The sequence below is a fragment of the Ursus maritimus genome, unplaced genomic scaffold, assembly GCF_017311325.1.
Source record: "Ursus maritimus isolate PB19 unplaced genomic scaffold, ASM1731132v1 scaffold_21, whole genome shotgun sequence".
Lineage (NCBI taxonomy): Eukaryota > Metazoa > Chordata > Mammalia > Carnivora > Ursidae > Ursus > Ursus maritimus.
Window position 1 is genome coordinate 48,369,901 of NW_024424564.1, and position 22,448 is coordinate 48,392,348.

Genomic DNA, 22,448 nt, shown 5'->3' on the forward strand with positions numbered 1-22,448 from the left:
TTCCTCCCTTCCTCCCGATTGAACCACTCTCTCACTCCTCAGTGTTATAAAAAAATATTCATTTTATTCTGTACCCGTGTTCCAAAAGTCACCATTTTATATTTTGAATTGTGCTGCTGGCACTGCTTAAGATGCATACCCAGCCCCACTTATGGCTGAACAGGTATTAACTCTGGGCTTGCTGAGTGCTCAGTACTGTGCTAAGTACCACCATCCCCCCCAGCCCCCTGCAGTGGACCACCACGCTGCACCCTACACTCACCCCATCTTCTACCTTCTGCATCACTGTCGTTTCCAAAACCACAATCCTGTCGTCCCCCTGTGACTCTCAATCGCTATCTCGGGACCCTTTCTTTCATTTCTCCCAAATTGCTGACTTTATCCTGGTGTGCACTTCTAACACAATAAGGCTGCTAGTGGAAATTTTTCTGATTTCTATAGCTAGTAGTTTCTCTAAGTAGTAGTTACTTTCAAAGGAAATAGCTTGCGGAGATGAGCCTGTGGTGTCACGGGGCTGTTATATGGATCAAATGTAATCATGTGTATAAAAAAAAGCCATTTATAAATTGTAACATGCTCTCCAAAGGTAAATTATGACTCTATTACATGATTTGAGGGTTTAAAAAGCAGCTGGATGATATATAAAAATTCAGTAAGACTTAGCAACTCGGTAGTTGGAAAAGGAAATGAGAGAATTTAGGGCACTGACCCCTCCATCAATAAGCTAGAGGCCCTCAACGTTTTTTTACAGCCAGAGCATACCCATTTCATTGAGAGCATACACTTGGTTCCAAGGACCACATGTGCTCCACATTCTGGAATAAGGCCTTCCCTCTTCCTCGAGCTTCCCCATCCCCCAGATAGGGACCTTCCTAAATCCGAGCCAACCTTGAAGGGCTAGGCCCAAACCTACCCCCTCCTCAGACAGAATTAATCTCTTTCTCCCCAGCACTCATGTCAGCCTTATGTTAGAATTATTTATGTAGGCATCAATCCCCTCGAAGGGAGTGTGATGTGCTGAAGGGCAGAGGCCCTGCTAGCATCTGCCAGGCCCTCCCCTGCCCCATCAGTAACGGCTCAAGGGGGAGTGGCCCAGAGGAGAGAAGAGAATTCCATGCACCAAAAATGGCCTCCCGAAAGGTTTTATCCCCAGGGGCTGGTCTCAGACACAGAAAGGTTTTTACTTGAGCAACTTTCGGACCCCTCTGAAATAGAACAGGGTCTGTTACAAAGACTCATAAAAACTCTAGGAGTGGTGGGTATACATACAGTCCTTTTCTTCTTCTCTGTACTTTTCTGTACATTTGAAAATTCTATTTAAAGGTTACTGAGTTAAGTCACTTTTATTGTCACTTGATTTTCAGCCCTAAAATTTCCCTGTAATTTAAATTATAAAAATCATCCTTCAGTTTCCCAGCTTAGTTGTGTTTTATCTCCTGAACATGGTCCCCCTGAAATGGTTACTTCTTAGACTGTGATTCACACAACGCCAGATTGCATCGCACCCTTATTGAAAGGACCTCCTTGTGCAGAGTGGGGGGCTCTTGGAGGATGAAAAACACCACTTTTTAGCACATTAAAAAAAAATCCTTGAGCTGTTTTGTTATTTTAATACTTTATCTTTGGCAGAGCAGAAAGTCTTTTTTAGGAATCTTCTCTAAAACGATTAGCCATATGACCATTGCCAAGTACATAATAGGTGCTCAATAAATATCTTAAAAATAGGTTAAAATGCTATGCACTTTAAGTGAAAGATAACGTCAGTCATTTAAAACAGAAAGCAATGGGTATAGTTTCCAGTTGTTCCTCTTTTGTGCTCATTAGAAATCATAGAAAAATGGGAAGATGGGGAAATTTTCCGACACTGTTATGGAAACTGCATTGACGAGAGCAGATTGTAATTTTGTGTTTAGTGGTTTGATGCACAATTATTCGAGGGATTTATTGTCATCATGGTTCAAAGCCGTGTTGTTACCATAATAGAAGATTGGCCCGGGGCCCTCATCTGATACCAACGCTCCAGCATCACCTCTGCTTTTTCATCCGCAGTCCACACCCCCTCCCTTCTCAAACTCTGTGCTGCAGCCTTGGCACAGACCCCTAACCTAAAACTCCAGCCAATTCCTTAACAACACACTTTCTCCCCTTCACCTGCCAGATGCTTCTTGTTCTCAGACACTGCTCCCTGAAATCAGGAGCTTTCGACGAGTTAAAAAGGGAAATCTAGAATTACCTAGCCCGACCAGTGTTTTAAGTGTTGTTGTAGACTTAATGAGAGCTCTTGTACAAAACCACTTGAACTCTTTCTTAAGATATGCTCACTTTTTTTTCTCTCTTTGATTGAACTGTTGACCTTCTGGATATAGGACTAGTTATTACCTCAAGTATGTTTGGAGCTACTCTTGCCCGAACCATTCTAAAATGTAATTAGCATTAGGACATTATCGCGGGAGCACATCCCCTTGGGCTGGGATCTCATTAGACAGCACAAACAGAACAGAATATTGTACCTGCTCTACGCTCAGAGAAAAAAATCTCTAAGAAAAATCTGAGGCACTGGGCGAAAAGTTAAAACTGGGGGTTCCGTGAGCCCTCTTTTGCTCGTTTATTTGATTTGTCTAAGGATCCAAACTGAGCAAGGATTGTGGTTCTTCTGTTTGAAAAATGAAAGCAACTCTTTTCTCAGAACTCTGCTTGTGTAATGTGGCTGTTCTCACAGCTCCGGGTCAACCAAAACCTAAATAATCCAGTTTAGAGCTCTAGCTCTTCCCCCTAAGAAACGCATCTCACTTTGAGGCACAGTGCCATTTACCCTGGGAGCAACAGATGTGATAGAGAATGAATATTCTCCAGGAGGTAGTGGACCAAGATGGGGAAACTGAGGCCCGAGCAGGTATGTATAACTCATGGATTATTCCTGCTCCTTTTTGAACATGCCCCTTCTCTTCCACCATAGGAGAAGCCTTTCATTTTCTGAGTTGAAAACCATTTCAGGCTGCCTGCTCATTTATTTCAATATGTGTTCCTAACTCTTGGACCAATCCCAACTGTTATGAAACCGTCTATGAATAATAATGAAGCTCTTCATTCCTGGGGTCCCAAAGGTTATCATTTCTAGTTCATTGCGGGGCACGTTGGATGCCCCAGTTGATCCCTAAATGCTTGGAACCTTCAGGAGAAAGCTTGCCTGTTCTGCCATTCACCTCCTTTATAAGTCTATAATGTGTTTTAATGTGCAGAGATATGTCATGTAAACAGTAATTTCTCATTATTATCACAACATTTTTCCTTAATTGCAAAACTATATCTGACCCGAATTTATTCTTGTCATGGCTTGCGTGCACAAGCAGAGTCTCGTTTGCCTCTACGATATATTAATAATGTATTAATTAGCTTCCCGGTGCTGCCCAAACAAGGAACAGAAAGGATTTATCTAAATCATGAAACATGGAATGAAGCTAACACTTTGTTAATTATATTTTAAGGGCAGTCTCAGCATTAGGTAGCGGAATGAAATTTAGGCCTAATTTTTGAGAGAAAATAACAGAAAACAGCACTCAATTAAAAAAACATTTGTTTAGTACCTACTGTGCACAAATTCTGAGAGGCAAAAGAGGCTGAGGCAAATATAATTGGCCCATTTAGTTCTAGAGTCATAGTTAAAAGGCTAAAATATAAAGGGCAAGGTAATATAAGTATTTTTATTTAGTGTTAATTAGCTTAAATATATTAGATTGAACCATATGAAATTGACAATGTCTGACCATTCTCACCAAAAGAAGTGGCAGTTTCATATAATTCAACCTAATATCAATGTACTCTTAAACCGCACCAGCTCCTAAAACATTATATTGTTCATTTTCTTTCTATTTTCTCAAATTATTCATTTCAAGTTGAAGCTGTCATTATTAGAAAATCAGTACAAGGTAAATACAGGTCAGAGATTTGACTCCTGTTTTTTATATTTATTTTTGTAAACTCAAACTTAACATATACTTCGCAGCTCTAAAATGTCTGATTATATTAGGTATTTTTCTTTACTTGATTGAGAATCACAGACCCTGCTACCTGTCCCTCAATTCCTCAACTCAGGTTTTCATGCCATTCCCATTGTGATCTTCATGCAAAACCATCGTCTCCGTTCCCTTCTTTTCTGCAGAGATAGATGTTTGATTGCAGAACACTCTGCTTTTTTGAAATATTTCTCTGTAGGAGATTAAATCTAATGTCTGGTCTGCCCCCAAATTACAGGTTACTGAGAAGTCAGAACAGGTTGCCATACATGTATTTCACTAAATCCATTCTTTTAATTCCTTCAACATTTAACAAATTTAACCAAGTACCTATTTTGCACAAGCATTGGAATTGGTCCTCTGCCAAATATGAAGTCATGTGAACAAAGATGTATGCATTAATATGAACGCAAATTTCATGCTACCCAAATACCAGGCACTGCTCCAAGCACTTGACACATACTCATCTATTTAACCCTAACCAGTGGGGTGGGTACCATTGTCCTATCCATTTTAAAGGTGAGGAAACTGAGACTGGAAAGGTTAAGTGAGCTTCTAGAACCCAAACACTTAACCGAGTCACCAATAATCTATCTAGTCATTGTGGGGGACACACGGTTAAAAAGCAAGTGCTTCTCCCAGACTCTGGACTCAAAGTCTGACAAATTTGCAGTATCTGCTGATCCCCTAAAATAGTAAGTACCAACCCAGGCCGACTTGTGTATAATGTCAGAAAACATTGTCTCCCTGGGTCTCCTTCCGCTCAAGACACTAAAACATGCCTCCTTGAGGCCCTCAGCACACACCGGGACATGCACGCTGACCTACACATTCTTGCAGAGTCACATCTTAACCCAAATCTTATCGCAACCCTGCCAAAGGCCAGGCACTATCAAAAAAATGTTCACTCATCTTCTTCCCGTTAGGCCCCATGTGTGAACACTGATAACAGATCTAAATTCGAAGAAAATCAACAGAAGTCATCTCAGTCAACCTGAAAAGTGTAGTGACTCATTCACACCCTTTCACAGGGCTCCTACTGGGCTGCCCTGGTTCCCTCGAACCAGCCTCCGGCCTCCTGCAGCTGGGCAAGCGCAGCACGGGGCTTGATCACTCTCTCCTCGGAGGACCAGATGAGCCTTGACTTCCTGGTGCTAGGCATCTGAGCTGCTCAGCCAGCTGCCCCTGTTCTGTGCTGACGATGACCCCACTGCTTATGTCCCCAGGGCAGGCTGAACAAGGTTGCCTTGGAAAAAAATAACAGGGAAGAAGATGCTGACTTCTCAGCCCCCGAGAGCATATTCCTTCACTCTGGAGCTAAAATCATAACATCTAAATTTGACTCGACTTATGTCTGCTCTTATAAACCGTGCGTGTAGACTGCTGAAACCAAAACAACTCAACATCTCATTAGAAAGACAGGAGGTGGTAGGCCAACTCACTAGAACAAAGAAAAGAAAAGCATGTTTTCGAATTTCACCACATGTACACACACACACACACACTCACGCATGCACGCATGTGTGCACACACATGCACACACACTGGTGTAGTGAAGCCCATGAGACAGCAAGTGGCCCTGAAAATGAAGGGCCATTTACGTATTCAATGATTTTCTTGTTCAAATTTAAATGAGCCGCGGGAGCTTAACTGAGCTAAGCTTCAGGTCTCCATCCTGAGAGGAAGGTGAGCAGAGTAGGTGAGAGCAAGGGCTCAGAGGCCAGACAGCCCTGGCTGGGATCTCAGCTCCACCATCTTCCAGCTGCAGGGCCCCGGGAGTGACTTAACCATCAGTAATGGTGCCTCCACTTTCTCACCGGTAAACGGGGAGTAATACAACTGAAACTAACCTGCAGGGGTTTGTCGGGGGGCTTGGGGGGAAATAACAAATGGGGAAAGGTTTAGAACAATGCCTGCCTCTGAGTAAGCCCTCCACACATGCCAGTTATTTGTAAGAGTAACTTGAAGTGAGTTCCTATAACCCACTTGAAATTGAGTTCTTTTTTGTTTTTGACTTAAATTTTGTAGCGCGATCTCATTTTTTTCCTTCTTTTGTGTGCATGGAGAAGGGGGCTGTTTAGCCGTCCTTGGAACACAATCTTTCCTTTCATTGAGAACCGTTATTAAGTCTCTTCAAGTTTCTCTCCAGTAGCTGATCCAGATTACTTAACGGTTCTGCTTTACGTGTTTTAATCATTTATTTGAACTTTCAACCATCCAGAGTTAGTACACACAGAAATATCATCTAGGAAACTTCGAATTTGAAATTCTTTATCATCTGCAGTCCATGAGCTCAAATGTTTAAAAGCCATTGTTCGGAGTTCTTCACTGTATTGGTCAGCAGGCTTTCCTCTGCTCTTCTGCCACAGTCCCCTCGTTTCCGACTGCATAGCTCAGCACAAGCCAAAACAGAGGAGACCGTACGTCATTCACTCATTCATCCAGTATTTATCAGGGGCCTACTATAGGCCGGGCACTGTGCTGTGTGATAAAATTACAAACAAGACACTCCCTACTTGGAGGAGTTTACAGCTTGGGAGGGAAGACACAGAAGTAAACAAACCATTGCCAAAATCTTCCATGAGGTGCTGTCCTTGATGTGAGAAGGGAGAAGGGAGGGAGAACTCAGCTCTACTTGGTGGGTCTGGGAAGGTTACACAGAAAGGGTGACTTTGGAACCACATTAATGGGTGGCAAGGATTGGGGTGAAGGAGGAGGAGAGTCTTCATGGAAGAAGGGACACCTAGGAACAATCAGCACGTCACGTTGCCAGAGAACCTTCCATGGTGCTGTTATGACTGGGGCCTGGGGTCTAGGAAAGATGCAGAGACGTAAGGCTGCCCATCCTTTTGAAAATCAGCAGGGAATGTCAATGTCACATGTAAAGAGCAATATATATATTCCTTACTAGTTATTTTTTATTTTTTTTATTTTTTATTTTTATTTATTTATTTATTTATTTTAAAGATTTTATTTATTTATTCGACAGAGATAGAGACAGCCAGCGAGAGAGGGAACACAAGCAGGGGGAGTGGGAGAGGAAGAAGCAGGCTCATAGTGGAAGAGCCTGATGTGGGGCTCGATCCCATAACGCCGGGATCACGCCCTGAGCTGAAGGCAGACGCTTAACCGCTGTGCCACCCAGGCGCCCCCCTTACTAGTTATTTTTTAAATACCCCTTTATATATGACATATATGAACTAAGATAATATTCATGGCCGAGTCTTCTTTTTTTTTTTAAGATTTTATTTATTTATTTGACACAGAGAGAGAGAGAGAGAGAGCACAAGCAGGGGGTAGTGTCAAACGGGGAGGGAGAAGCAGGCTCCCTGCTGCGCAGTGAGCCCGATGCAGAGCTCCATCCCAGGACCCCAGGATCATGACCTGAGCCAAAGGCAGACACTTAACTGACTGAGCCACCCAGGTGCCCCTTCATCTTTAATTTTCTAGAAATTACTTTGTCAAGTACAAAAAGATATTCACATCATTTCCATATTCATGCCTGACATCCTGTATATCTCCTTCCTTGTTAACTCATTTATTATCTATCTCCCCTTCCTAGGAGACAATCTCCAGGAGATCAGGGACTTTGCCTCTTTTGTTCAAATCTGCATCCCCAGCACCTAAAACAGTGTTTGACTCATGACAGGTACTCAATAAATATTTGTGGAGTAAATGAATGAATTTCCATGTGGGTAAAAAGAAACAGTCATACCCTTACTAATGAGGGGGGAAAAAAAAGAAGGAAAGAAACCTGGACTTAAAACAGTTTTTCGTGAACAGATCCAATTTGCAAAAATGGAACTGAAGTTAAAAGCTATTTTTCTTCCTGAAGCTCTGCTTCTGGGAAAATCACAGCTGCCAGCTTCGAGGGCGGCTTTAACTGCCCAGTTACAGATCCTGCACAGTTGTACATACTGGCAGAGCTCGGCTTCCTTAAACGCTCTCGGATCAGTCAGGACACGGTGAGTTTCCGTATTGATTTAGTGCCAGTTCCTCTTCTGTGAAAAATCCCGTGTGCTGCTCAACGGAACACACACAATAAAAACTGAACACTGGGGGCCAAAAATTAAGTAAGTCACTCATGCTCCTCTTCAGTCGTGTGATGTTAAACCATTTCTACTTTCGAGCTGGAGTGTTCAATCATCCTCCCCTTTAAATTTAGCAGAGTGATTACTCCTCCTGGTGGAATGTGCATATGCTCCTTTTGATCTGTGCAATAGCTCATCCTGGATGAACTGGAAGCTCTGGAGGAGGGCCTCTGAAATATTGTTTAGGAATCGTCGGAGAAATGTTTCACATTCTTTTTACTCCAGAATGGTTACAGCAAACCACTCTCTCCGAGGTTCCCATTTTCCAAGAAGTCGGAAAAAGAACTTTGGGCCACAGCACTATGATGACACAACAATAATTCTACTTCCTGTGGATTTTACTCCGTGGTCTTCTAGAGGCTACAGTGGAGGAAAGGCATCGTCAGCAATTATTTACCATGAGCAGGATACTGAGCTAGGTCCACAGACTACAAAGAGGGGTGAGGCTTGGTTCCTAGCCTCTGGAGCTTACAGATTAGCTGGGGAAGTAAGACACAAACCACAAAGTGAAATTCATAGTCACTAATGAACAACACAGTAAGTGCCACACAGGATGCCGGAGAGGATGGGGTAGCCGGACAGCCTTCCTAGAAGAGATGGTCTTGAATTCGAGTTGGACCTTTAGTGGAGGGCTGGAGGGAGAAAAGACAGAGCAGTAGGAATCTTCATGGACGCCATTGCCTGGGGTCCCACCTGGCTGACGTGGAAGTTGTGGCGGGTAGGGTGGGGGATAGATTGAGGATGACCTTGAGTGTCACTCTAAGAACTCGGGGCTTGAGTCTATAAGTAAAGAGGAATCTAAGAGTTTTTGAGCAGAAAGGATATAAGCTCAGCGGTGCTTTAGAGAAATGTAATCAAGCAGCGATCCGTGCTTTGAATTGAATTGGGGGTTCTTCAGCATTGAGATAAGGAGACCCTGACCCAGGCTGAGGACAGGAGGGTATCTCCATCATGCGGCACGTTCTGGTGAAGACTTCTTAAGGGCTTCTGCTGAACTGCACTCAGTATTCCTGCCTGGGCCTGTGCTGGAAGACGGTGACTCTGTGATACCATGTGCCGCTCAGGAGTGGCCTCGTGCCTTCAGAGCCCCACAGTTTTCACAGGGGACAGGCCCAGGTGTGGACTGCACACAAACCTCGGAGACTCTAGGTAGCTTACCATAGAGAAGCCAGGAAGGGTCCTAGAGCCTGCAGAGTCCATGTCCTCAGTTTACTCTTACAGAAGGCAGCCCTTGCTCGGGTTCACACGGTTCATCAGTGACAGGTGCAGTGACTAGCAGCACGTCGGCAGCGTTTCCAAAGCAGGTTCAAGTTCTGCTTTGCGGTGTGCGTGTACACAGTCTAGCACAATCCGGAAGAATTTTAGTTCTAACCAAGGTAGTTGAAGCTCCTTTCTTTACTAGCTCCAGGCCCTCCTGGCCAGAGCCAGTCCCCCGCCTGAGCCCTCACTTCAATTTTGTCAACTCCTTGCCTCAGTGCTTTCCCGAACACCCTCGGGCTTCTAGATCTCCACACACACCCTGCTGTTTCTTGTGTCCTGCCATCGATTATGCTACTCCCTTTGGAATGCTTTACAGCCCCTGCTTAGGCATCACCACCTTCAGAGACCCCTCTGCACACATCATGGCCTCAGCCCCTCCCCTAGGTAGACTAAGGTCTCCCTCCTTAGCTCCGTGTTGCCTTGCACAGGGCCCTCTCCCTGTGTCTCCACAATGTCCTATCATTGCCTGTTTATGTGCCTGCCTCCCACCCTTCAACTGTGAGCTCCTGAGGGCAGGGACTGTGGGTGTGCACCACTGAACGCCCAGCATCTAGCACGTTCTAAGCCACATACTGCACATACCAGGCATCCACATGTCTGATGAATCAATGAATGACATTTGCCTTCTTGGTGCATTCATTTATTTAACAAACGTTTATTAAGCAACTACTTATGATCAGCACTGTGGTAGTCGCATTTACACGTCAAAATATACGGAGGCACTCAAGTTCCAAATTCTGTGTGCATAAATTATGCACGTGGAACGGTAACACGCACACGCAGCAGAGACCGCATACGCATCTACAAATACCAAATCTAACAAATGCAGTAAACTGCGTGCCAGATGTCCTTGAAATTTACAAAGAACCAAGCACCAAAAATGACAGTTGGCTCCATAAGGCCTGTAAAAGAAAAAAAGAAAAACGTAAAAGAACAAAAGAACCTCCAGCAGAAGGAAGTGGCTATGGTTTTTTTTCTGTGCACTAGAGCTGGGGGTGGGGAAGATTTATAAAATCATTCTATGCTGGGCAGGTTCATGAATGTCTGAGTTCCTCAAGGGTTGGCTCTTAGGAGCTGTTAGGAAAATTCATTGCCATGCACGAGTCGGGGGACTGTTTTTTATTCCTCCGGAAATTGTTAATGGGGACTGCATTAGTGGCCCCTTATGGCTTTGCCTGATAGAGAGACAGCGGGTTCACCCAAGCAATTCTGGAGCCCTGATCACTGCCAATTAGGGGAGCATTGTCTGGCTGCCATAATCAAGTGAGTATAAATATATTTATTGTGACTGGAAGGGGGAAGGGAGACAGCAGAAAGATTAAGGCAGAAGCTGCCACCCCTTGCCTATCTCTCGCCTGGATCAGACTGGGCATAGCTGTCGCCCGGGGCTCAGTAAAAGTGGTCACTGGCTTTCTGAGGTGGAATGCACAGTTGAGAATTCAAGACAAGAATTGTTTTTCCCAGAAGGGGCCCTGTCTCTCCTTGTTGTTTTTTTTTCCTCGCTGCTTCCTCCCCTTTTCCACATTTGCTTCCGTGGAAGCTGAAGAGAGAAGAGAGACCAGATGCCACGTTGATCACATTTTAATTCTGCCCTTTCTGCCCTGCTACCCCCCCTTAGCTTCCCTACAGCTCCGAGTGATCGCAGGCAGGACTCACTCCCCTCGCCGCCTGCCCGAGTGTTCGAGTCTGTCTGGCACGGGGTTGATTTCATTGTCGGCTGTGGAACTTTTGCAGGAATATCTGTGATGTGTCTCAGAGCTGGGGTTGAAAGACCCTGATAAAAATAGTTTCCTGCAGCGGACTGATATGGGAGGGATTTCTCACATTTAAACGGCTAAAAAAGGAGGCACATTTAGTCACATCTGGTGGCACTCTTGTCTGACTGGAGAGCGGGGTCTGTGTAAGCATCCGCACAGATTTAAAAATGCAGGCTGCGTCTAGTCAGCCCCAAACAAATGGCTGGGTCAGACACAAATGGCCGAGCCACATTGTCACGGGAGAGGTCAACGACAGAACGGATCTCAGGGCTGAATTTCAAACTCTGGTCAATGCAGGGCCAGTCCATCAAACACATGACTGGTTTTCTCACCCTTGACTCTTTGATAACAGCTTTGATAGAGCCGAGTTGATTTCAACTGTTTTCCTCCACCCTCATCCCGTGAGTGCTGCTGGGTCTCAGCACCTGGGGGCAGGAGACCCTTCCCATGGCGACCAGCGTCAGGAGCCCCCTTCCCCCTTCCTTGTGTCCTGTTCCCTTCAGCCTATAGTTTGTCTTTCCAACGACGAATTGCCCTCAGCCTGTCTTCTCAAATTGGACACAAACTATTTTATTACCGGTAGCACAGCTATGGTATGTGACAATATAAGGGAAGGTGTAGTACACAAAATAAATTTCTAGAGATCACTCAGCCTGGAGGCATCTGACCACCCTTCTCCAGCATGTTCCTGCTAAATTGTTCCTTCCTCACCTGCTCAGAAATTGTCAAGGCCAGTTGTCAAATTCCTTTCACCCAGCTACCAGAAATGAGTATTTTGCTGAATTTTTAAGTCTTAATGGACGAAACACTTCATTTTTCTGTTTCCCACCTCTTGCCAGATATATTGTTTTTTGAGAACTAGAGCTCATTTATCTCCAAGGGAGGAAAAAGTCATTCCATATTTACTGGTTAACAAATTACCACTTAGAGGAAAAATACAGAGGAACTCTCACTGTTAATAAGTGGGTTATTTGCCTTGGCCAGACCCTGGCTGGTGGACAGCCACTGTTCCCTTCAAGTTGGCTTAATTTTCTTTCATTGGTTTTTGTTTCCTTGAAGCAAAGAGATGTCTTGATTCTTTCTCTGTTTGATTCTGCTTTTGAGGAATGTGCCTGTGTCCTTTGGGTCTGTTTCTTTTGTAAGCTGGTTCAATTAAACCCTTCGCATTTATTGAGGAGACTGTCGTATTAGGTGCTGTGGGTTCCCCTGAAATCATCCCAGATTAAACGGGGGACGGAGTCACACATCTGAATGCTAACGCCCTCCTAATCCATTGGTTTTCTGCTGTGTAGAGGAGGGCATGAAATAGCCATCTAGCAAGACACAGTGCCCTGTCGGAAACAGAGCCTGGGTTCGGTAGTCAGTGAGATGTGGGTTGTAGGGCACCTCCCTTTCTCTTCTGAGTCAAAGAGTCCTCATTACAGCTCCTGACGGGGACAGCAGGGCCGTCTGTTCTGTTCTTTGCTGTTCTCTGTACCAAGAAGCCAAGCAGACAGTGAAGAGTCTGGTCTGACCACATAATGCTGGTACAAGTTACAGATTGCTGTAAGAAGGTATTGAGCATTGAGGAGGCATTTAGGTGTTGTATTTGGTGCATGTCATTTAGCTACAGGGATAAAACCTCTTGAACGTACATAAAGCTCTGGACCTGGTTGGACATTACATCTTACCTCATTTTGATTCTTTTTACTCAGGGTGCTTCCTGGTAAGAAATGATAAAAGAAAAGATAAAGGTCCGGTTAATAGTATCGTACCGATGTCAGTTTCCTGGTGTTGATGCTGTACTGTGGTGATGTATGGTGTCACCCTCGTGGAAAGAGGATGAAGAGGACAGGGAGACTCTCTGGACTATTTCTGCAATTTCCTGTGGGTCTGTAATTATTTCAAAATAGAAAGTTTAATGTGAGAGAGAGTATGGCATGGCAATTGGGAGAAATGAGTGCTCATCCTTGGTTTTGCTTCCCGGGGCTGAACAAATATTTACATTTTGTTTGCTTCTTCCTCCCCTTTTTGCATATCGATTTTGTGAGCAGTCAGCTATAAAAGGGCTCAGTTTTCTGTGGAAGAGAAAAAAAGGAGGAGGGTAGCCAAGAGAACCCCTGCCAACATCAGGTTAGAAGGCCTACTTCCTGTCTCTCTTCACCCTCTTTACCTACACAAACTTACCTTCTGCACTCACACTCACTTTGTCTTTCCTTCCTGTTCAAGGGGAGATGAGATACCTACAAATGAATTCCTCTACCTACCCAAGGCATCCATCCCTTCCTTGTGTTTCCAGAGCTCAGTCCTTGAACATAATCGCCCCACGTGAGTTCCTTCCAAGCCTGTGTTTTAATAACCATCTCTATGGGAATAGCTTCCAACTGTATATGTCTATCGGATTTCTATGCTGAGGTCCACACCTATATATCCAACCCCTGCCTAGGAATCTCTACCTAGATGTTTTTCAAGCATTTCAAACTACTTCCAAATTACCTTTTCTTCCCATAGTGCCTTATCTCTGAAAATGTTATCACCACCTACCATATTGTCCATAGCAGAAAGATGAGAGCCATTCCAGGTCTGTGCTGGTCAATATGGTAGCTGCTAGCTACCTGTACTATTCTTCAAATATGGTTGGTCCAAATCGAGATGTATTATAACTGTAAAATACACACCAGACTTGGTTGAGAAAAAAGAATGCAAAATATTTCAGTAATATTTTATATCGATTTCATGTTGAAATGATAGTATTGGGGATATATCATGTTAAATAAAATAAATTATTAAAAATAAATTTTTTAAATATGCTACCAAGATATTTAAAGTTACATGTGTGGCTCACATTTGTGACTTGCATATTTCTGTTGGAAAGCGTTGCTCTAGACTGTTCTCTGCCTTTTAGCCATTGCCAGTTGGCCGAAGTAATAGACAAGGCATGATATTAGTTAAGTGCACAGGCTGTAGTTGTGGCTCCAGCACGTTTTGACACACGTGAACTTGGACAATTTTTTAAACCTCTTTGCACCTCAGTTTTCTCATACGTCAGATGGATAGAACAAGAGGTCTTACTCCTCAGGATTTTGCAAGTGTTCAATCAGATAACATAAAGCACTTACTATTGAGCCAAAAGCCCAAGATCAAGGGAAGAAGCAAGGTCTCTCGCTGTCATATTTCAGGCCCCCATCATTTCTGGCCAAGACCGCTGCAGTGGTTTCTTCCTCTCCAGTTTCACCCTGCCCCCCAACCCTTCATACTGCTCCCAGATTAAACATTTCCTAATGCAGAGGTTATCAACACTTTCCGTGATTCCCCCTCACCCGCGACATGAGGTCCAATGTCCTTGGCATGTTGTGCAAGATCCTCCATGACTTGCCCCCACCCAAACCACCAAGCCCAACCCCTGCCAATCCGTGATGGTTATAATGAACCAAATGGGCCCCGGAACTCCTATTTACACATATCATTTGCTCCATCAGTGATGTAGTGCCCTCTACTTGTCCACAAGACTCAGTTTCTTTGTCATCTCACTTGGGAAGCTCCCCTCAGCGTCTCCTGCACCTGTACTCATCCCAGGCTGGATTAGGAACCACTCCTCTGGGCTCCTCAACCACTGAGGTTTGGCTCTGTTACTACATGGATCTCATTTGTTTGGCCAACTTGTCTGTTTTTCCTTCAAGACCGGGAACCAGCTGAGGTCTAAGACTGCTTCTCTAATCCACTCTGGATCTCCAGGTGAAGCATAATGCCTGGCACAAAGTGGGGCCCAGTAGATAGATGTCTGCTGAGTGAATGCATAAAGCATAGGCGATATTCCTGAGAGAGATAAGGAGAATGAAACCCCTGTGAGGTCAAGCAGCAGAAAATGTGAGGACCAGACCGAGGAGAAGTCAGTACCGTTTGACCATGCAGGCAGAGTTGGGAGAGGACAGAATCTGGACAAGGAGTCAGTAATGAAGGATTTGAAATGAAAGAGCATATAAAAGAGGGCACCTGGGGGGCTCAGTTGATTAAGTGTCTGCCTTCGGCTCGGGTCATGATCTCAGGGTCCTGGGGGGGGGGGAGGGTCTGCTCCTCCCTCTCTCTGTGTGTGTGTGCACTCTCTCTCTCTCAAATAAATAAAAAGATCTTAAAAAAGAGAGAGAGAGAATAAAGAAGAGAAGATCTTAAAGGGGACAGAACCACATCAGGTATTTTGGGGGTTCAGTAGCTTCCTCTACAGTAGTTCCAGGAAGAGGCGAGGCTCTAGAAAAGTACAAATCATATTTAAAAATTTAATAAAGGATGAGGTATCAGCAACCAATTCAAGGATTATTTGTCATCGGGACTAGGGACACAGGTAATGCAAGTAACTGTCAACCTGGTGACTATGTGATGGGACTACTAATAATTCACTGGGGCCGGTGCCCAGGAGTTTTGTTTTGTTTTGTTTGTTGTTGTTGTTGTTGTTGTTTTTAACTGTGGTGCAAATGCCAAGCATGGAAAAATTTGACAAGTTATAGATATGAGAGCGCAGATAGTGAATTTGAGAATAACGATGTGAAATGCCAGAATAATCGTAAGAGCAGCATCTGAATAAGTAAGAAGGCTTAGAAGATTCCTGCTTTACCACGAATACGGATTACAAGAAAATTCACTTACAGAAACAGGAATTCCAATCTATCAAACCCACTTATCAAAACCCGTAGTATGCCAGAATGCTTAACAGGAAAAGCATGCCTTTTGGCCCACACCATGTGAAAAGTGGCAAATAACACACAAAAAGCAGAGAAGGTGGGAAGTAGGACGTTTTGTGGCTCCCAGCACATATGAATGAGAGAATATTCACTTCCACATGCAAACCATAACCTTCACAGGAACACCTGCATTTCCAAGACCTCGAGTCCCATGTCACAAATTGGCCCACCCCCCAGTTTTTATGTCGGGGACCCTTTGTGTGAGATGAAAAGCAGTGGGCAGAGCAGAGAGGACAGGGTGGAAATGACTCCTTGCCATCATTCCCAACAACGCACCATCTATACCCCTGTGAGATTTTTGTGGACAAGGTACACATGGAATATACTTACGCTAGAAAACTTATGCTAGAACTTTTGTCTGAAATTCAGTTGAACTGGGCATTCTCTACTTTATCTAGCAACCCTACCGAGTGAGGGGTACATTGTCTCACTCATTCTTCCTAAGAGCCACAGCACGTCTCAGTCATTGGTAGCTGCCGTGGAATACGCATAAAGTCGCAGTAGCTAGCAAGCATGAAATGCCCGCTGTGTGCCAGGCACCATACTTAAGTGTTCTAGATGGATATCTCAAGCATTCAAGTATCTTCACAAGAACGCTAAGACAGGTACTATCATTTGTATTCCTGTTTTAAAGATGAGAAAAATGAGACTCAGAGAGGTGAAATAACTTGCTCAGGGTCACCCGGATAGCTAGTGGTACAGCCAGGATTTGGACCCTGGTAGCTGGACTCCAAAAGGCCAGGTGCTTGCCCGCCTCACTTAACGTGGTGGCAGCACCAAGCAAGGGATAAATACATCGAGTCCCACACGAGAATAAGAGAGCATGAGAGCATAGGGTATGGCAAGGGCAGACCCCGAGTAAGGCTTAGAAGGGGCAGTCAAAGTTAGACCCGATGCCTTTGTTTACGTTAGAAAAGTGTGCCCCTAACTTTAGGCAGATGCAGCCCCACATTAGGACTCAAAGCTTGATAGAAGATCACTGGTTGGATTTTAGCAACCCCCCCTGCAGCCTCAGTCGCTGGCCCTTGTGCAGTAAACAACCTGCGTGACTGTCCCTAGCAGCCTGGGTTAGGTGGCGGAGGGAGGACCAGTGCAGAGGTGAGGATGCAGAGGGAATGCTTAGAGAATGTTGAGAAGCCATCCTAAGGCACGTTTGCATGGGTGTGTGGTATTCTGAGGTCTAAATTAGAGAGACATAATGGGGAAGAGATTGCTAAGGCCTGAAGTGGCAATAGGAGTGGATCTGGGAGGTAGCATGACAACATGGCATTGATGAATTCTAAATAGGAAAATGACTCTCAGAAAGTGTGCTCCAGAAAGCTTCAGCATTCAGGAGTCCTGGCTCCAACAAGCAAGTGGGATGGAGGCTGGAGAATGGGGGTACGGGAGAGAAGGTGATAGCAGCCTATTTAAAGGACATAAAAGGAAACTCAGCAAAAGACTGGAAAAGTGGAGAAGGAGTGGGGAACAGAAGACACGAAAGAGGAAAAGGGAGTGAAAAGACGAATTTCTTCCACATTGCGTTTCTCCAAGCATGATCCTGAAAAAGTTGCTGACCCTGTTCTGGTTTATGTTCTTTTCCTATAAGGTTATTAGACTGACATTTAAGGAAAGGGCCACAGGCATGGCCCAGTTTGATCTCAGCGAGGCATTTGGTTGATTTTTCATGAGACCCTGGAAAAGAAAATGCAGAAAAACATGGCAGAATGATAACTGCTTCATCTGGTGGGTTTGGAGCTGACGCTCAGAGGGTGCTGATGAGTAAGTTCGTGGAAACCTGGAGGGAGTCATTCAGAAGAAACTGAGTTCTGAGAGAACCAGTTCGCTTAGGATCACACAGCTGGTGAATGAAGGAGCCAGGGCGCAGGCCCAGCTCTGCCTGACTCCAAAGCCCACGTCCCATTTATTATGAAATAAAGACCAAAAAGGCATTAAGCTTGCTTGTGAGAAAAGAGTTGGGAGAGAAACCAGAGAGGAGGAATACAAATCCGTGCCCAGAGGAACGGTGATGAATTGAAGAACTGGCCAACAGGGAGGACCAAAACAAGATCAAAATCAAAAAGATTAACTTTGAACCTCATACTTCGGCTCTCAAAAGTCTCTTGCAGAAGCGAAGTGGAGGGGCCTGGAGTGACCCCTCTTCGCGCTGGGGAACATTTGTGCTTTTGTCCCATTGCTAGCTGTCGAACCCCGAATGGCCAACAGAATAACATGTTATTAAAACTCTGTTGTGCAGAGGAAGTGATTAAACAGTGCCCTTCTGCTGAGCCCAGCTGAGACCGTTTCTCAAATACTGGGTGGGCTGAATTCTAGGTAACACATTTTAAGAAAAACATTGACAAACTGTGACGTCACCTGAAGGAAATGACCGGAAGAGCAAGGAGTTGGAGCCTCGTCACACGGAGGGTGGTGGAGAAGCCGGGCATAGTCAGGCTTAGAAACAAGAATTGGGGACTTGGGAGCGTCATCATCACACAGTCAATTTTTTTTTCTCCTTAGGGCAGAATTCAGACTGAAAATTATAGATTTGATTCAATAGAACCAACTCGCCAAGCTGCTTCCAGTTCCTCCTTCCCTATGGCCATCGTCCATCAGCTCAATAAATCGGGAAAGACAGGTCCAACTTCCCGGATCCCCTCCAACTTGGAGAACCTAAGGTTTAGGGGATCAAGACTGGCAGTTAAAAAGGAAGAGACTATATTGAGCAAAGAAAATACAGGTGTTCCTCAGTTCAAGAGAACTCCAATTATGACCAGAATTTCTGAAAAAGATAAGACTATCATAACTGTTCTTCTGATGGAGGTAATGAGCAATAGCATCCCTTCTATCGGCAGCTTTCTAGTACCTTTATGGGGTGACTTGATACCTAAAAATGTAATTACCTCCAATGTCCGAGGGATAGACTTACCGAATGAAGCCGAGTAAACTGTTGTGTGGGTTAACATCCACTTTGGCAAGCTTTGAGACCAGTGAACTAAAAAATGACCCACGTTCCAATAATAAGAGGGGACTTGGGAATATAAGGAAAAGTGACAAGAAGATTGAAGCCGTCGTGGTCACAGAATCATCTACTCTCTGCTTTTGTGCTCTGCCCAAATAAGAATTAAGGTAGCACAGGGTGCAGATGGGGAGGGAAGGGAGAGAGGGTGCTGAGCGGACTCCTCACGTTTGGGAGTGATATTACAGCCCTGGTGGTGACAGGGCAAGAAGATGGAGGCTTTCAAATATATATGTATGATAAACGAGCCAAGCGTTCAGAGCCCAAATCAATAAACACAAACATGAAGTGAACAGACGGGAAGAGAAGGAAAAAAGAACACGAAGGCTCCATAAAATCCTGGTGATATATTTGAAGAGAAATCATGATGTGAATAGAAATTAGAAAGTGAAGGAGGGGAGAAAAGAAGCCTGGGGATTTGTAAGATGTCTGTCTGTCTGTCTGTCTCCTTCCTGCCTCCACTCATATCCACCGCCACCCTCTCCTGCCCTTCTTGTAGGGCTCATTGAATAATTTCTGATCGGGGGATATGTGTATCTTTAATGCTTCATTCTTGTTTGGATTTCGCCAGCAGGATTCATGGTGTTTTTGTCGACAATTGTCGTTGCTTTAGGGAACAATCAGGATAGCACAAGAAAATGGCAAGTGGTATCTCAGTCTGGCGGCGGCAGAGTGGGGCTGGGTGGGCTCTTCCTGTGTCATTTCTGTCGCTGTTGTTTTGGATTGATGTTTTCATGGTGTCAATAAGAAAAGTGTAGGAGATGTAAAAACAAAAAGACTTGAGGTGCACTTGTTCTAACTAGATTCGTGGTAAGTCAGTGGCATTTAGAGGAGAAAGAAAAAGGGCTCCGAACAAAAGCAGACTAGATTGTGAGGAATGTTGATGCGGGGAGAGGTTAGAAACCCGTGACCTCGAAAGACAGAAAGAGAGAGTGAGAAAGGAACAGAAGGGGAAGGCAAGGAGAAGGACAGCCGCATGGAGGTTTATTAACTGAGATTGCTTCCATTTCGGCAAATGGGCTTAAAGCACATGATTGCTTGGGCTGAGGTCAGCCAGGTTTATTGCAGACTTTGCCCTCTTAGACCAAGGAATAGTGGGCTTGGATTCTGTGGGTATGTGAGAATTGTGCCCATCAATTTCTTGGCTGAAGGACAGCCACGCAGGAAGGTGCAGGGGGCCCTGAGCTCGTCAGTGCTTATCCTGACCTAGTGCAGGACTTTCATGTTCGCCAGTGCCGGCAGTGCCGCTAGCGCCAGCAGAGGCGGCGTGGTGAAGGAAAGAGCACGGCCTCGGGGGTGAGCAGACTCCGACCGTAATCGCGCCCCTCTGTTTCCCAGCTATGAAATGGGTGTGGCAGTCATGGTCGTAGTAATAACGATCATAATCGTAATCATGTTGCAAAGTGCATGTGAAGCCTGTGGCCCACGATAGATCATATCAATACATGGAGCTTAGTCTCCGCTGGTTCTTGGCTCTAGACTTGGGTGAGGCAGGCAGACAGCAAAGCTTAGAAGCCAGATCAGTTTTCTGTTTCTCAGCCTTCCACCTCCCCATGGCCTCTTGGTTTGTGCTGTCTTTTTTCTCTACTTACGGGATTGTCTTGATGACGGATACGTTTTGTCCTGCCTTCTGAAGTCGCTGCAGCCAGGACTCCACAGGGAGTAGAGAGAAGCTAGCGTTCCCCTGGGAAGGGCATATATGCTTGGTGCATTTTTGAAAAACAGTTTTGAAACTGTTTTCTCTACGAGAAAGGAGAGTAGATAGATGAGGAATGGTTGGAGAGACACTGAACTGTCCAACAGCGAGATTAGTGGGACGTTCCACACCCTGTCCACCGGCCACTCTGGGAATGAACATTATTATCTGCATTCTTGATGCAAAACCTGAGGCACAGGGGAGGTAAGGTTCCCCAGCTAGCAAGGAAGCAGCAGACCTGAGATCTGAACCCAGGTCTGTCTGGCAGCCAGGCCCATGCCCCTCCTCTGTGGCTGGCAACCCCACTTTGCAGAGAACGGCAAGTTAGGGAAAAAAAGAATAGAAGTTGGTTGAGTTTGATAGAACGTAGACATTACACTGAAAGAAAAGGATATTCTTCTTACAAAAGGTTTGAGGACAAGTGAAATTTTATGTGATGTGCTTTGAACTTGGGAAAAAAAAAAAAAAAGGGCACCTGGCGGGCTCAGTTAGTAGAGCATGCCACTCTTGATCTCGGGGTTGTGAGTTTGAGCCTCATGTTGGGTGTAGAGATTGCTTAAAAAAATATTCTTTTTAAAAAAAAGAAAGTTTCATTTGATATGCTAGACTGGTGTTGATTACAGAAGAGTAAGATGATAAGTAACCAGAAGAAGGAAGAGCAAATGACCCTCTGTCTTGGGCATCACTCAATTTAGAAGGCAGGGGAGGGCAGGGGACCTGCACAAGCACAGTCCCCTGATTTGTCCCCACCCTCTTCTACTCCCTTCTCCTTGCCCTCCCACCCCACCCCAAAACAAAAAACCTTAAGCAGGAAAAGAGGAGCTAATTAAAAAAGAGGAAAACATCCCTGAGACCGGTGGACCCCCCTAATCCACAGTGACAGGCAGGGACCTACAGAACAGCAATCTGATTAAATGAGGATATAAGGGATTTAGAGGGACTCCCCAGTTGTGTCAAGTTTGCCTGTACGTCTTTGAAATATATTTATTTGGCTTCTGAACCTAAAAGCAAGTGCCTTCCAGCTGAGGAGATGATTCCCACTTAGAAAATAGGGAGACATCTCAAGGGCACGGCCAAAGGGTGGACCAGAACCCTACGCGGTTGGCAGAAGGTCAGCAGCAGGTGCGCTGGTAGAGACAGCGTCCCAAGGTCAGGGTGCGTAAAGGCAGCCTCAGCGAGGGGGTTATGGGCTGAACCTGAGACCCCTCCCAGCCTGGGAGGAGAGAACAGTACTCCTCTCCTGCCCACGTCTCAACTCTCGCTCGGGGACCCACTGGCCATTCATGACCTGTCATCAGAGACAGCTCTGGTGCTGCTTTCTGCAGAAGTGAGGCAGCCAGCGGATGATTGTGATGTGGGAAAGACACCTGCAGGGGAGATGGAGCGTACCCTGAAGGCTTCTTCCTAAGCCACTTCCTTGCGTCCCCAAGACCACATCAGCAGATCAGCCGCTGAGGAATTGCTATTCTCGGCCAGGCTGCGGAGGGCCCCTCTAGTTTCCCATGTTCACCCCTGCTAGTAGTGCCTGGGGAATTTATGCTTTCCTGGAGCTTTGGAGGGGGAAACAATGAGTCACCTAGGGACAAGAGGAAGATAAGAATGTCTCATATGTGCAAAATCATGTAAAATGGACGCTTTTAGAGGGTACTAAAATCTCAGCCAACTAGCCAGAAATGGTTTGGTGGGCATATTCCACTTGTCTTTGCTTACTTTGGTTGCAGTAAAGTCAGAAATGTTTACATCCCATGGAGAGAACACCTGTGGAAACAGGCCAGGTCCTTCTGAGAAGGCTGCTTATTCCCCTGAGATCCTTAACTTAAAAGAAATGGTCCTGCATCTCTGACTGGGGAGGTCCAGTAAGTGTAGGAGCTGCTGGTTGTAAATCTGGGAAAGCAGAGGCCTCTGATAGCCATTCCCA

General features: G+C 45.1%; 1 protein-coding gene across 2 annotated transcripts in view; it reads left to right on the forward strand.

Annotated features, from left to right (window-relative positions):
- GRAP2 (GRB2 related adaptor protein 2) overlaps nt 1–22,448 on the forward strand; it is a 59,772-nt gene that overhangs the window by 12,959 nt on the left and 24,365 nt on the right. Inside the window, exon 1 of one of the 2 annotated variants that reach the window (XM_008705534.2) lies at nt 10,459–10,627. The exons of the other annotated variant lie outside the window; for it this stretch is intronic. The gene's annotated coding sequence lies outside the window, so the exon portion shown is untranslated. Of the gene's footprint in view, nt 1–10,458; nt 10,628–22,448 lie in introns of those variants that run through there. 2 annotated transcript variants of the gene reach the window in all.